Source organism: Trichomycterus rosablanca, chromosome 10, assembly GCF_030014385.1.
Source record: "Trichomycterus rosablanca isolate fTriRos1 chromosome 10, fTriRos1.hap1, whole genome shotgun sequence".
Taxonomy (NCBI): domain Eukaryota; kingdom Metazoa; phylum Chordata; class Actinopteri; order Siluriformes; family Trichomycteridae; genus Trichomycterus; species Trichomycterus rosablanca.
This window is the reverse complement of record NC_085997.1, coordinates 37,214,306-37,229,677: the sequence shown is the minus strand read 5'-3', so window position 1 is coordinate 37,229,677 and position 15,372 is coordinate 37,214,306. Positions and strand designations below refer to the sequence as shown.

Here is a 15,372-nt window from a genome sequence, read left to right as displayed (position 1 = left end):
CCTGACCAGGAAATGGCAATTCAATACTGTGAATGTTTCTCACCTTAACATTTCATCCTTTGAATTTCATGCTATTACTGTTACTTTTCCAATTACTCTTCATATCATTGTCATCTACAGACCACCTGGCACACTGGGAGACTTCATAGAAGAGCTGGATGTTCTTCTGAGTTTCTTCCCTTCAGATGGAACTCCTCTGACTCTTCTTGGTGACTTTAATCTCCCTACACTTCAGTCCTCATGTCTTCTTCCTCTTCTTTCATCTTTCGACCTCCTCTTTAATCACAGCCCTCCGACACACAAAGGAGGCAATCTTCTGGACCTTGTCTTCAGTCATCCAACTTCTGTTCTGGACCTCACTGTCACCCCACTCCACCTCTCTGACCATCACTTTGTGTCCTTCTCTCTCTGTCTCCCAACTCTTTCTACCTCCAACCACACTTACACCCTTAAAACATGCCATAATCTTCACTCTTTATCTTCCTCCCTGTTGATCTCCACCATCCTAACTTCACTACCTAACTCTGACATTCTTGCTACCCTTCCACTCAACTCTGCAACTAATACTGTACTCTCTTCTCTTTCAACATCCCTCGATCAGCTCTGTCCTCTTACCCTCAAATGAGGTAAACCTTCTCACCCTGCTCCTTGGCTTTCAGATGCACTGCGCAGCAGCAGAAGAGAATTAAGGGCAGCTGAGAGAAAGTGGAGGAAATCTAAGCTCAGTGTTGATCTCCACTCCTACCACAATCTGCTGTCCAGGTTCTCATCAGACGTGACTGCTGCAAAAACATCTTTCTACAAAGCCAAGCTTGAACAATCTGCTGCTGACCCACATAAGCTTCATGCTATCTTTTCCTCTCTTCTAAACCCTCCTCCTCCTCCCCCTTCTGCCTCTCTCACTGCTACTGACTTTTCAACATTCTTTCAGGACAAGATCGACAAAATCAATCAATCCTTCTCTCCGACTGACCCACTTTCAACTGACCCTCAACCCACCAACACACTCACCAGCTTCACCCCACTGACCATGGATGAGGTTACACAGCTCCTCTCATCCAGCAATCCCACTACATGCACACTTGACCCTATACCATCCACCATCCTCAAAGACATCTCACAGGACCTAATCCCCTTCATCACACCCATCATCAACAACTCCCTGACATCAGGTGTTGTCCCTACTGCTTTTAAGAAGGCTCAGGTCATTCCCCTTCTTAAGAAACCTACACTAGACACTACAGACATTAACAACTACAGACCTGTCTCACTCCTCTCTTTTCTATCCAAAATTCCAGAACGTGCCATCTATAACCAACTATCTGCCTTTCTTATTCAGAATGACCTCCACGATCTGTACCAGTCTGGCTTCAAGGCAGCGCATTCTACGGAAACAGCTCTTGTAGCGGTTACTGAGAAGCTTCATGCAGCCAAAGCAGCCAAACTGTCATCTGTCCTTATTCTTCTTGACCTCTCTGCAGCCTTCGACACAGTGAATCACAGCATTCTCCTGACCACTCTCTCCAACCTTGGAGTAACAGGTTCAGCATGGCAATGGATGGCCTCCTACCTAGAAGGGCGCTCCTACCAAGTGTCATGGAGGGGATCCATATCTCCCCCATGCACTCTCTCAACCGGTGTTCCTCAGGGCTCTGTACTCGGCCCACTTCTTTTCACTATCTACACCCGCTCTCTGGGCAAGGTCATAGCCTCCCATGGCTTCTCCTACCACTCCTATGCAGATGACACTCAGCTCGTTCTGTCATTTCCTCCTTCAGACACGCAAGTCTCAGCTCGCATCTCGGCATGTCTGCAAGATATCTCACAATGGATGTCGGCTCATCATCTAAAACTTAATCCCAGCAAGACAGAGATGTTGCTCATTCCTGGAGATCAGTCTCCAACCCAGGACCTAGTCATTTCTCTGGATGACTCCCAGATCAGACCATCTGATAAGGTAAGAAGTCTTGGTGTTGTTCTTGATAACCAGCTGACATTCTCTCCTTATATAGCCAACATGACAAGATCGTGCCGGTTCCTCCTGTACAACATCAGGAAGATTCGTCCATTTCTCTCCAAAGAAGCTACTCAGATTCTGGTGCAATCACTTGTAATCTCACGGTTGGACTACTGCAACTCCCTTCTGGCAGTAGCTCCCATGTCCACGATTAAACCCTTACAGCTCATTCAAAATGCAGCTGCCCGACTGGTTTTTAACCAACCTAAACACTGCCACATCACCCCACTGCTGCGTTCTCTTCACTGGCTTCCTGTAGCTGCACGCATTCAGTTTAAAACACTGACGCTTGCCTACAAAGCCAAAAATGGACCAGCCCCAAGCTACCTTGGTGGTCTAATCAAACCCCACTCTGTACCACGCAACCTCTGAGCCTCTAGTCTTGCTCGACTTGAGCCTCCATCCAGGACTAAAGGAAGACAAGCATCAAGGCTCTTCTCTGTTCTAGCGCCCAAATGGTGGAACGAACTTCCTCTGTCTGTCCGAACATCTGAGTCTCTCACTGTCTTTAAAAAACGATTAAAAACACACCTTTTTAGTAAACACTTAGGCTGACTTGTACTTATTTACTAACATTTTATTTCAATCTTTTTCCAAAAAAAAACAAAAAACAAAAAACACTTTGGTTCTAACAGGTTTTTAGCAGATTTGTGTTCTTCGACTGTTGTTTACCTAAACTTGAGAAATGAAATGTTCACTATAGAAGCACTTCTGTAAGTCGCTCTGGATAAGAGCGTCTGCTAAATGCTGAAAATGTAAATGTAAATGAAACACGCTACACAAACACACACAGACTCTACACAAACACACACAGACTCTACACAAACACACACTACACAAACACACACAGACTCTACACAAACACACAGACACTACACGAACACACACAGACTCTACAAACACACACTACACAAACACACAGACCGTACACGAACACACACAGACACTACACAAACACACACAGACTCTACACAAACAAACAGACTCTACACAAACACACACAGACACTACACAAACACACACAGACTACACAAACACACACAGACACTACATGAACACACACAGACTCTACACGAACACACACAGACTCTACACGAACACATACAGACACTACATGAACACACACAGACACTACACGAACACACACAGACTACACAAACACACACAGACTCTACACAAACACACAGACACTACACGAACACACACAGACTACACAAACACACACAGACTCTACACAAACACACAGACACTACACGAACACACACAGACTACACAAACACACTACACAAACACAAACAGACACTACACGAACACACAGACTCTACACAAACACACACTACACAAACACACAGACACTACACAAACACACACAGACACTACACGAACACACACAGACTCTACACAAACAAACAGACTCTACACAAACACACATAGACTACACAAACACACACAGACTCTACACAAACACACACAGACACTACACGAACACACACAGACTCTACACGAACACACACAGACACTACACAAACACACACAGACACTACACGAACACACACAGACACTACACGAACACACACAGACTCTACACGAACACACACAGACTACACGAACACACACAGACTCTACACGAACACATACAGACACTACACGAACACACACAGACACTACACGAACACACACAGACACTACACGAACACACACCGACTCTACACGAACACACACAGTCTCTACACGAACACACACAGACACTACACGAACACACATAGACACTACACGACCACACACAGACTACACAAACACACACAGACTCTACACGAACACACACAGACACTACACGACCACACACAGACTACACGAACACACACAGACTCTACACGAACACATACAGACACTACACGAACACACACAGACACTACACGAACACACACCGACTCTACACGAACACACACCGACTCTACACGAACACACACAGTCTCTACACGAACACACACAGACACTACACGAACACACATAGACACTACACGACCACACACAGACTACACAAACACACACAGACTCTACACGAACACACACAGACACTACACGACCACACACAGACTACACGAACACACACAGACTCTACACGAACACATACAGACACTACACGAACACACACAGACACTACACGAACACACACCGACTCTACACGAACACACACCGACTCTACACGAACACACAGACACTACACGAACACACACAGTCTCTACACAAACACACACAGACACTACACGAACACACACAGACACTACACGACCACACACAGACTACACAAACACACACAGACTCTACACGAACACACACAGACACTACACGACCACACACAGACTACACAAACAAACACACTCTACACGAACACACACAGACTACACAAACACACACAGACTCTACACACACACACCGACTTTACACAAACACACACAGACACTACACGAACACACACAGACTACAGAAACACGCTACACAAACACACACAGACTCTACACAAACACACGCTACACAACCACACACAGACTCTACACAAACACACACCACACAACCACACACAGACTCTACACGAACACACATTACACAAACACACACAGACTTCACAAACACACACAGGCTCTACACAAACACACACACAACACAAACTCACGATACACAAACACAGACACACACTACACAAACACACACAGACACTACACGAACACACACAGGCTCTACACAAACACACACAGACTCTACACAAACACACACTACACTAACACACACAGACTCTACACAAACACACACAGACACTACACAAACACACAGAGACTCTACACAAACACACACTGACACTACACGAACACACACTACACAAACACACACAGACTACAAAAACACACAGACTCTACACAAACAAACAGACTCTACACAAACACACACAGACTCTACACAAACACACACAGACTACACAAACACACACAGACTCTACACAAACACACAGACACTACACGAACACACACAGACTACACAAACACACACTACACAAACACAAACAGACACTACACGAACACACAGACTCTACAAACACACACTACACAAACACACAGACCATACACGAAAACACACAGACACTACACGAACACACACAGACTCTACACAAACAGACTCTACACAAACACACACAGACACTACACAAACACATACAGACACTACACGAACACACACAGACTCTACACGAACACACACAGACTACACGAACACACACAGACTCTACACGAACACATAGACACTACATGAACACACACAAACACACACAGACACTACACAAACACACACAGACTCTACACAAACACACACAGACACTACATGAACACACACAGACTCTACACGAACACACACAGACTCTACACGAACACACACAGACTACACGAACACATACAGACACTACATGAACACACACAGACACTACACGAACACACACAGACTACACAAACACACACAGACTCTACACAAACACACAGACACTACACGAACACACACAGACTACACAAACACACACAGACTCCACAAACACACAGACACTACACGAACACACACAGACTACACAAACACACTACACAAACACAAACAGACACTACACGAACACACAGACTCTACACAAACACACTACACAAACACACAGACACTACACAAACACACACAGACACTACACGAACACACACCGACTCTACACGAACACACACCGACTCTACACGAACACACAGACACTACACGAACACACACAGACACTACACGAACACACACAGTCTCTACACGAACACACACAGACACTACACGAACACACACAGACACTACACGACCACACACAGACTACACAAACACACACAGACTCTACACGAACACACACAGACACTACACGACCACACACAGACTACACAAACATACACAGACTCTACACGAACACACACAGACTACACAAACACACAAAGACTTTACACAAACACACTGACACTAAACGAACACACACAGACACTACACAAACACACACAGACACTACACGAACACACAGACTCTACACAAACACAGACTCTACACGAACACACACAGACTCTACACGAACACACAGACTCTACACAAACACACAGACTCTACACGAACACACACAGACACTACACGAACACACACAGACACTACACGAACACACACAGACTCTACACGAACACACACAGACTCTACACGAACACACACAGACTCTACACGAACACACACCGAATCTACACGAACACACAGACTCTACACAAACACACACAGACTCTACACGAACACACACAGACTACACAAACACACACAGACTACACGAACACACACAGGCTCTAAACAAACACACACAGACTACACAAACACACACAGACTCTACACAAACACACAGACACTACACGAACACACACAGTCTCTACACAAACACACACAGACTCTACACGAACACACACAGACACTACACGACCACACACAGACTACACAAACACACACAGACTCTACACGAACACACACAGACTACACAAACACACAAAGACTTTACACAAACACACTGACACTACACGAACACACAGACACTACACAAACACACACAGACTCTACACGAACACACAGACTCTACACGAACACACACAGGCTCTACACAAACACACACAGACTACACAAACACACACAGACTCTACACAAACACACAGACACTACACGAACACACACAGACACTACACGAACACACACAGTCTCTACACAAACACACACAGACACTACACGAACACACACAGACTACACAAACACACACAGACTACACGAACACACACAGGCTCTAAACAAACACACACAGACTACACAAACACACACAGACTCTACACAAACACACAGACACTACACGAACACACACAGTCTCTACACAAACACACACAGACTCTACACGAACACACACAGACACTACACGACCACACACAGACTACACAAACACACACAGACTCTACACGAACACACACAGACTACACAAACACACAAAGACTTTACACAAACACACTGACACTACACGAACACACAGACACTACACAAACACACACAGACTCTACACGAACACACAGACTCTACACGAACACACACAGGCTCTACACAAACACACACAGACTACACAAACACACACAGACTCTACACAAACACACAGACACTACACGAACACACACAGACACTACACGAACACACACAGTCTCTACACAAACACACACAGACACTACACGAACAAACACAGACACTACACGACCACACACAGACTACACAAACACACACAGACTCTACACGAACACACACAGACACTACACGACCACACACAGACTACACAAACACACACAGACTCTACACGAACACACACAGACACTGCACGACCACACACAGACTACACAAACACACACAGACTCTACACGAACACACACAGACTACACAAACACACAAAGACTCTACACAAACACACAGACACTACACAAACACACACAGACACTACACGAACACACAGACTCTACACGAACACACAGACTCTACACGAACACATACAGGCTCTACACAAACACACACAGACTACACAAACACACACAGACTCTACACAAACACTACACAAACACACACAGACACTACACGAACACACAGACTCTACACAAACACACAGACTCTACACGAACACACACAGACATTACACGAACACACACAGACTCTACACACACACACCGATTTTACACAAACACACACAGACACTACACGAACACACACAGACTACAGAAACACGCTACACAAACACACACAGACTCTACACAAACACACGCTACACAAACACACACAGACTCTACACAAACACACACCACACAACCACACACAGACTCTACACGAACACACATTACACAAACACACACAGACTTCACAAACACACACAGGCTCTACACAAACACACACACTACACAAACTCACGATACACAAACACAGACACACACTACACAAACACACACAGACACTACACGAACACACACAGGCTCTACACAAACACACACAGACTCTACACAAACACACACTACACTAACACACACAGACTCTACACAAACACACACAGACACTACACAAACACACAGAGACTCTACACAAACACACACTGACACTACACAAACACACACTACACAAACACACAGACTCTACAAAAACACACAGACTCTACACAAACAAACAGACTCTACACAAACACACACAGACTCTACACAAACACACACAGACTACACAAACACACACAGACTCAACACAAACACACAGACACTACACGAACACACACAGACTACACAAACACACACTACACAAACACAAACAGACACTACACGAACACACAGACTCTACAAACACACACTACACAAACACACAGACACTACACAAACACACACAGACACTACACGAACACACAGACTCTACACGAACACACAGACTCTACACGAACATATACAGGCTCTACACAAACACACACAGACTACACAAACACACACAGACTCTACACAAACACACAAACACTACACAAACACACACAGACACTACACGAACACACAGACTCTACACAAACACACAGACTCTACACGAACACACACAGACATTACACGAACACACACAGACTCTACACACACACACCGACTTTACACAAACACACACAGACACTACACGAACACACACAGACTACAGAAACACGCTACACAAACACACACAGACTCTACACAAACACACGCTACACAAACACACACAGACTCTACACAAACACACACCACACAACCACACACAGACTCTACACGAACACACATTACACAAACACACACAGACTTCACAAACACACACAGGCTCTACACAAACACACACACTACACAAACTCACGATACACAAACACAGACACACACTACACAAACACACACAGACACTACACGAACACACACAGGCTCTACACAAACACACACAGACTCTACACAAACACACACTACACTAACACACACAGACTCTACACAAACACACACAGACACTACACAAACACACAGAGACTCTACACAAACACACACTGACACTACACGAACACACACTACACAAACACACAGACTCTACAAAAACACACAGACTCTACACAAACAAACAGACTCTACACGAACACACACAGACTCTACACAAACACACACAGACTACACAAACACACACAGACTCTACACAAACACACAGACACTACACGAACACACACAGACTACACAAACACACACTACACAAACACAAACACAAACAGACACTACACGAACACACAGACTCTACAAACACACACTACACAAACACACAGACCATACACGAACACACACAGACACTACACGAACACACACAGACTCTACACAAACAGACTCTACACAAACACACACAGACACTACACAAACACACACAGACTCTACACAAACACATACAGACACTACACGAACACACACAGACTACACGAACACACACAGACTCTACACGAACACACACAGACTCTACACGAACACATACAGACACTACATGAACACACACAGACTCTACACGAACACACACAGACTACACAAACAAACACAGACTCTACACGAACACACACAGACTACACAAACACACAAAGACTTTACAAAAACACATTGACACTACACGAACACACACAGACACTACACAAACACACACAGACACTACACGAACACACAGACTCTACACAAACACAGACTCTACACGAACACACAGACTCTACACGAACACACAGACTCTACACAAACACACAGACTCTACACGAACACACACAAACATTACACGAACACACAGACTACACAAACACACAGACACTACACGAACACACACAGACACTACACGAACACACACAGACTCTACACGAACACACACAGACTCTACACGAACACACACAGACTACACGAACACACACAGACTCTACACGAACACACAGACTCTACACAAACACACACAGACTCTACACGAACACACACAGACTACACAAACACACACAGACTACACGAACACACAGAGGCTCTACACAAACACACACAGACTACACAAACACACACAGACTCTACACAAACACACAGACACTACACGAACACACACAGACACTACACGAACACACACAGTCTCTACACAAACACACACAGACTACACGAACACACACAGACACTACACGACCACACACAGACTACACAAACACACACAGACTCTACACGAACACACACAGACTACACAAACACACAAAGACTTTACACAAACACAATGACACTACACGAACACACAGACACTACACAAACACACACAGACTCTACACAAACACACAGACTCTACACGAACACACACAGACATTACACGAACACACACAGACTCTACACACACACACCGACTTTACACAAACACACACAGACACTACACGAACACACACAGACTACAGAAACACGCTACACAAACACACACAGACTCTACACAAACACACGCTACACAAACACACACAGACTCTACACAAACACACACCACACAACCACACACAGACTCTACACGAACACACATTACACAAACACACACAGACTTCACAAACACACACAGGCTCTACACAAACACACACACTACACAAACTCACGATACACAAACACAGACACACACTACACAAACACACACAGACACTACACGAACACACACAGGCTCTACACAAACACACACAGACTCTACACAAACACACACTACACTAACACACACAGACTCTACACAAACACACACAGACACTACACAAACACACAGAGACTCTACACAAACACACACTGACACTACACGAACACACACTACACAAACACACAGACTCTACAAAAACACACAGACTCTACACAAACAAACAGACTCTACACGAACACACACAGACTCTACACAAACACACACAGACTACACAAACACACACAGACTCTACACAAACACACAGACACTACACGAACACACACAGACTACACAAACACACACTACACAAACACAAACACAAACAGACACTACACGAACACACAGACTCTACAAACACACACTACACAAACACACAGACCATACACGAACACACACAGACACTACACGAACACACACAGACTCTACACAAACAGACTCTACACAAACACACACAGACACTACACAAACACACACAGACTCTACACAAACACATACAGACACTACACGAACACACACAGACTACACGAACACACACAGACTCTACACGAACACACACAGACTCTACACGAACACATACAGACACTACATGAACACACACAGACTCTACACGAACACACACAGACTACACAAACAAACACAGACTCTACACGAACACACACAGACTACACAAACACACAAAGACTTTACAAAAACACATTGACACTACACGAACACACACAGACACTACACAAACACACACAGACACTACACGAACACACAGACTCTACACAAACACAGACTCTACACGAACACACACAGACTCTACACGAACACACAGACTCTACACAAACACACAGACTCTACACGAACACACACAAACATTACACGAACACACAGACTACACAAACACACAGACACTACACGAACACACACAGACACTACACGAACACACACAGACTCTACACGAACACACACAGACTCTACACGAACACACACAGACTACACGAACACACACAGACTCTACACGAACACACAGACTCTACACAAACACACACAGACTCTACACGAACACACACAGACTACACAAACACACACAGACTACACGAACACACAGAGGCTCTACACAAACACACACAGACTACACAAACACACACAGACTCTACACAAACACACAGACACTACACGAACACACACAGACACTACACGAACACACACAGTCTCTACACAAACACACACAGACTACACGAACACACACAGACACTACACGACCACACACAGACTACACAAACACACACAGACTCTACACGAACACACACAGACTACACAAACACACAAAGACTTTACACAAACACAATGACACTACACGAACACACAGACACTACACAAACACACACAGACTCTACACGAACACACAGACTCTACACGAACACACACAGGCTCTACACAAACACACACAGACTACACAAACACACACAGACTCTACACAAACACACAGACACTACACGAACAAACACAGACACTACACGAACACACACAGTCTCTACACAAACACACACAGACACTACACGAACACACACAGACACTACACGACCACACACAGACTACACAAACACACACAGACTCTACACGAACACACACAGACACTACACGACCACACACAGACTACACAAACACACACAGACTCTACACGAACACACACAGACACTACACGACCACACACAGACTACACAAACACACACAGACTCTACACGAATACACACAGACTACACAAACACACAAAGACTCTACACAAACACACACAGACACTACACGAACACACAGACTCTACACGAACACACAGACTCTACACGAACACATACAGGCTCTACACAAACACACACAGACTACACAAACACACACAGACTCTACACAAACACACAGACACTACACAAACACACACAGACACTACACGAACACACAGACTCTACACAAACACACAGACTCTACACGAACACACACAGACATTACACGAACACACACAGACTCTACACACACACACCGACTTTACACAAACACACACAGACACTACACGAACACACACAGACTACAGAAACACGCTACACAAACACACACAGACTCTACACAAACACACGCTACACAACCACACACAGACTCTACACAAACACACACCACACAACCACACACAGACTCTACACGAACACACATTACACAAACACACACAGACTTCACAAACACACACAGGCTCTACACAAACACACACACTACACAAACTCACGATACACAAACACAGACACACACTACACAAACACACACAGACACTACACGAACACACACAGGCTCTACACAAACACACACAGACTCTACACAAACAAACACTACACTAACACACACAGACTCTACACAAACACACACAGACACTACACAAACACACAGAGACTCTACACAAACACACACTGACACTACACGAACACACACTACACAAACACACACAGACTACAAAAACACACAGACTCTACACAAACAAACAGACTCTACACAAACACACACAGACTCTACACAAACACACACAGACTACACAAACACACACAGACTCTACACAAACACACAGACACTACACGAACACACACAGACTACACAAACACACACTACACAAACACAAACAGACACTACACGAACACACAGACTCTACAAACACACACTACACAAACACACAGACCATACACGAACACACACAGACACTACACGAACACACACAGACTCTACACAAACAGACTCTACACAAACACACACAGACACTACACAAACACACACAGACTCTACACAAACACATACAGACACTACACGAACACACACAGACTCTACACGAACACACACAGACTCTACACGAACACACACAGACTCTACACGAACACATACAGACACTACATGAACACACACAGACTCTACACGAACACACACAGACTACACAAACAAACACAGACTCTACACGAACACACACAGACTACACAAACACACAAAGACTTTACAAAAACACATTGACACTACACGAACACACACAGACACTACACAAACACACACAGACACTACACGAACACACAGACTCTACACAAACACAGACTCTACACGAACACACACAGACTCTACACGAACACACAGACTCTACACAAACACACAGACTCTACACGAACACACACAAACATTACACGAACACACAGACTACACAAACACACAGACACTACACGAACACACACAGACACTACACGAACACACACAGACTCTACACGAACACACACAGACTCTACACGAACACACACAGACTCTACACGAACACACACAGACTACACAAACACACAAAGACTTTACACAAACACAATGACACTACACAAACACACACAGACTCTACACGAACACACAGACTCTACACGAACACACACAGGCTCTACACAAACACACACAGACTACACAAACACACACAGACTCTACACAAACACACAGACACTACACGAACAAACACAGACACTACACGAACACACACAGTCTCTACACAAACACACACAGACACTACACGAACACACACAGACACTACACGACCACACACAGACTACACAAACACACACAGACTCTACACGAACACACACAGACACTACACGACCACACACAGACTACACAAACACACACAGACTCTACACGAACACACACAGACACTACACGACCACACACAGACTACACAAACACACACAGACTCTACACGAATACACACAGACTACACAAACACACAAAGACTCTACACAAACACACACAGACACTACACGAACACACAGACTCTACACGAACACACAGACTCTACACGAACACATACAGGCTCTACACAAACACACACAGACTCTACACAAACACACAGACACTACACAAACACACACAGACACTACACGAACACACAGACTCTACACAAACACACAGACTCTACACGAACACACACAGACATTACACGAACACACACAGACTCTACACACACACACCGACTTTACACAAACACACACAGACACTACACGAACACACACAGACTACAGAAACACGCTACACAAACACACACAGACTCTACACAAACACACGCTACACAACCACACACAGACTCTACACAAACACACACCACACAACCACACACAGACTCTACACGAACACACATTACACAAACACACACAGACTTCACAAACACACACAGGCTCTACACAAACACACACACTACACAAACTCACGATACACAAACACAGACACACACTACACAAACACACACAGACACTACACGAACACACACAGGCTCTACACAAACACACACAGACTCTACACAAACACACACTACACTAACACACACAGACTCTACACAAACACACACAGACACTACACAAACACACAGAGACTCTACACAAACACACACTGACACTACACGAACACACACTACACAAACACACACAGACTACAAAAACACACAGACTCTACACAAACACACAGACACTACACGAACACACACAGACTACACAAACACACACTACACAAACACAAACAGACACTACACGAACACACAGACTCTACAAACACACACTACACAAACA

At 44.6% G+C, this 15,372-nt stretch overlaps 1 pseudogene; it reads left to right on the top strand.

Annotated features, from left to right (window-relative positions):
• Positions 1-621: 621 nt before the first annotated feature.
• On the top strand, positions 622-2,572 carry LOC134322120 (uncharacterized; annotated as a pseudogene).
• The last annotated feature ends 12,800 nt before the right edge of the window (positions 2,573-15,372 follow it).